We start from the raw sequence: 4,869 nt of genomic DNA, 5'->3' as shown, positions 1-4,869 counted from the left end.
TAGTAGTAGTAGTAGTAGTAGTAATCAATTACTAATCTAAAGCCTTATTCAAAGGTACCATTACCAAACCAGATATCTCATATCCTATATGTATGTGTTTTTATCTTTTACAAATTTCCTTCCTTTATTCTCAGCCTATTTACTTGAATTTTCATTCAGAATTCTACTTCTGAAGTTCATTCAGAATTCTATTTATAGAATAATGATCATCCCACCCAATTCTGTATTATCTGCAAATTTGATAAGCATTTTTGCATCTCTTCATCTAAGCCAGGGGTAGGCAAACTTGGCTCTTTTATGATTCGTAGACTTCAACTCCCAGAATTCCTGAGTCAGCATGGCTGGTTCAGGAATTCTGGGAGTTGAAGTCCACGAGTCATAAAAGAGCCAAGGTTGCCTACCCCGATCTAAGCCATTCATAAAAATATTGAAGAATATAGGGCTTAGAAGTGGTGCACACCCTAGGTACCTCATCTAGATGGATGAATACCTGAGTAGAGTTCTTAAGCCAGCTATATAGCCACTTAATTGTCATGCTATTCAATCAACACTTATATAGAGTCATGTGTATGAGAGGTGCAGCTAGAAAACAAACAAATAAAGGTAGCTAATCAGAATGCCATGCAGCATTCCCAGTTAAAAGGTTTTAAAAAAGGAATTAATCTGGGAAGACTTGTTCTGGACAAAAATAGTTGACAGGTTAAATTATTCTTCTAGAATTATCCAAGATATGGATCAGACAGACTGGCCCCTAATTCCTTGAATTATTATTCTTTTCATTTTTGGGAAATAGGAACAACATTTGTTCTACTTGGCACTTCGCTAAGATTTCTTATTACTAATACATTAAAGACCTGGCTAGTCCATCAATAAGTTTCTTCAGTAAATAAGATAATGGAACATGGGCTTCCAAATAATAGACATGTAGAGAATTACCCTATTAAGAATGAAAACATTTCTTAAATCAAAAATAACACAAAGGAACTATTACACCCACAAATACAATTCCGGTCAAGCTCATTTATGAAACAAGATGAAAGCCTTTTTGACAAATAACTCTCTTTCCAATGGTTGAATTGAATGCAAAGCCTATTTTTGTTACCAATCTGAGCAGTGGGAGATATAAAGTATGCCTAGCATAAGGATTAGACCTATCAGGTGTTAGACGCAACCCTGTACATATGCAGACTTTGTTTAGGTCAGGATCCCATTTATTTCCAGTGAAAAGGAGCAGCCAGGACAAATATGATGATGCACCCACAATCCATAGGAATTTACAAACTATTATAGGGTTTGTAAAAATGGGTGAAAAATTATTCTTCTTGTTAACTGTCGCCATTTTGCTTCTGTAAACTGAGCTTGCATTAGCAACGCCATTTCATGTAGGCAGGAAGAACACGTACACAGACCCAGAGACAAGAAAAAGAGCAGGAAAGGAATGAAATGTGATTGGCTGATACTATGTGTACTGACATATGTAACTTTGTGATTGGGTGGTTCTGCCTATATAAAGCAATGTCTGACTGACCAATGTGTGGCACTTCTGAACACAACTGCTGCCAGTGTTTCAGACAGTGTTCCACCCAGCAACTTCACTCATTCAAATAAAGTGCTGTTTCCTTTGGAAGTCTCCTGATTTGCCCTTTGGAACCTCAAGTTCTTCGGGTAGCTGCTAATCCTTATTTCTGATTGATACTACTTAGATAGCCAAATATAACCGATATGTTTTTAAAAGTTCATGTTTAATAGATTAATATTTAGATTGGATAAAAATACGTAAGAAAAAGAATAATAAAGTATGTAATGAATATGAATAATAAGAAAACCAAATCAAGAAGTCAAAGGAAGCTGAACACTGAAGTGAAAATTTCAAGCAGTGTTAGAAAATATTTATAACTTTTATAACTTGCAATTTTAATCAATAAACAGTACAGAATACTTGTTAAAATGACCGAAGTTTGAGCTATATTTAACAATTTTCATGTTGTCAAACGGCTTGCTTAACCTGGGACATTTTATTCTAAAGTGAAAGCAGCCACAGCCAGAGAAGAGTTCAACATTTAAATTAGAGCTTCATTTGCAGTTTTCTGCTGGAAAATCATTTGCTCCAGGCCTCCTATTTACACCCTAATGTAAGCAGCTTTGGGGAGCAGAGTTTGGTGGGGATCTACAGAGCTTCACCCATTTTGCAGGGATCATTCTTTTACAAATAGGTTACTTCTGAACACCCTTTTAGAAGTGAACAAATATTATTAGTCAATATAAGGTCTAATGCAGAATCACAGAGAACAGTTTAATCAAGAATAAACTCTCTGTGATGGTTTTCCAAAGTGTACTAGGAGAAGTACATTTTAAGAAGTTGTATCCCCTTCAAATATACATTTAGCACTACATAATGATGGATTGTATTTAGTATTCTTCTTTCACCAGCAAAATGGAAACTGTTAGAAAGAAAGGATTCCTGCTTCCCAACTCTGCATATCTCTATGCCTTCTTTGGAGAGTTGAGGGATTTCCTGGAAAATACATGGAAAACAAGAGATGTCCACTTGCATGACCTTGGACACAGCCAAAGGTCTTTAACTTGTGTATGTTAAAATCATGTGATATTCAACAGACTTTCTTAGATTGAATGTTCTGTAGGAAATATCATTTGCATACATGTGCGCAGACGGACACATATGCACATACAGAGACACCCTCCAAGGGCAGTTATTAGTGAAATAAAATCTAAACTGCTCTTTATACACCTTTCAGCTTTTCTATTGGGATTATAATAGATTTCATAACTTAATCACTGTAAACTAATCTTTGTTGATTATAACAAAAGAAGGAAAAACAACCATAGTTGAGGCTGACCTGCTACCCTGTTCTCCTTATAAAGAAAAAGCTATTCAAAAATGGAAGTTAAATTTTTACTTCTATGCTTTTTACTTTCATGCTATTTTTGAAGTATTTCAACAGCAGACAAACTTCTGCTGTTGCTACTGCTAATGGGACAGGAGGTTGATGGGAAAAACCTCATAGTTTAAGCAAACTCTTCTCAGAATTAAATATATCAACAACAAATCAGTGGTTGAACTTCACACTACTAGAACAGCATATTAGTCTGTGGATTATTTTGCTTAACTTGGAGCACATATAACGTTGAAATTGAACAAATACTAAGGTTGACAACTCTAAATGCATTTTGTCAAATATTGGATTGAGCACACAACAGCATATTTTGCTTTATACATAAAACATCAAATCAAACTTAGAATAGCAAAAGAAAAATAAATATGCCTCAATTAATAGGCTCTGTACAGCTTCATAAAAAGAGCTGAAAAAGGCTACTTAATTGGCATTTAATAGACTTGTGACATATTGCATTATGTATTTGAAAGCTTTTGAAAATTGTTTAGGAATCCTTCTGTAAACGTTTCTATGAGAAAATTATCTGGTGGAAAAGCGTACTAGGTAGCTTTAAATACAATTTCTAGTTAGCGTGGCTTTTTGAATTGTGCAAATTGCAATTAAACCCACCAGGTTGTTAAGAAAGAAAGAAAAATATTAGGAAGGCGGAGTTTCCCTCTGTTTCTCATGTTGAGAATACTAACATAATCAATCCATTGGGCAATGTGTAATAGGAATTGTGAATAAAGTTAGGCAAACAGAGAATGTGGTGGATGTAGGATAATACATTTCAGAATTAAGATACATAGAATTAATTTTTGAAGGACTTATTATTTGCAAGCTGCCCAGTCACTGAAAGTGAGTGGGCGGCCATATAAATCTTCCAAACAAACAGACACTCCACTAGCTTATTTGAAAACAGCTAACATAAGGCACTTTCTCATATATAAGACCAAAAGTTATATACATATATATATATACAGTATATATATGGCTTTTTTTTACTCCCCCATGAACCACTAAAGTAGTTCTATACTGAAGATAAAAATCACTTCATTAGAGGCATATCTGCACACTGAATCGTGTTTCTCAGCTCCAGATTCACAGTGGATACTGTTTGCCTTTCTTCGACATCAAGGTAAGATGTGGCCCGAAGGCAAGGTGAAGCTACTTGCCCTTGCTGTAAATTAACCACATGATCTAAAGCTTCACCAGTTGTATCTTCATTCTGCATAGGCAGTCATGCAGCACTGACTAAACCCCTTAAGTCCTGTTCTAACATGTATTGCAAGAATAATGAAAAGATGAATTGGTTAAAAACTGATGGAAGGGTAGTATTCTAAAACATACTTACAGCTATGGTCATAAGCATAGAGAAAGCTTCCGTAGGATGTGACAGCTAAAATAAATGCCTTTACTTAATTAATGTCTTAATTTAGCAATTGTTTGAGAAGAATAAAACAGTGGAAAATATGTTGGAAATTTTAATTTATTACTGTATTAACAAATATAGAAAACAGTAGGTTGGATACAGATTTTTGTCATGTCTAAAATAAATCCATCAAAATCTGATGGACTTAAACTATTTATGAATCTATTCAAAGTATGGCTGAATCTAGCCCACTAACAAGAAGCAGTTATACATTAAACAAATACTGTTTTCCTATAAAGCCATTAGAATCATATCATTCAATTAGACAAGATGAGGGATTTCACAAATGATTCCTTAATATTTTTTTATTCTGCCTTTAACTTAACTAGAAATGTAGTTATTAAATTATTTGTTCAGCTTTTACTGGATCAGATTAAATTTATTATTCTATGTATAATTGCTTAGAAATAATCCCCAATAAATTGCACTTACTTTCATGTAACCATAAAAGAGACACTAGGTTGAATGCTTATGAAGTATGGCAGTGTCCCTCTCAATAATAGAATCTCATGGAGTTTCCGGTGACGTAGCTGAAGAATAGAC

This window comes from Protobothrops mucrosquamatus, unplaced genomic scaffold (assembly GCF_001527695.2).
Source record: "Protobothrops mucrosquamatus isolate PMUCROS unplaced genomic scaffold, P.Mucros_1.0 scaffold132, whole genome shotgun sequence".
In the NCBI taxonomy this organism is placed as follows: Eukaryota; Metazoa; Chordata; class Lepidosauria; order Squamata; family Viperidae; genus Protobothrops; species Protobothrops mucrosquamatus.
Note: the sequence above shows the minus strand (reverse complement) of the source record.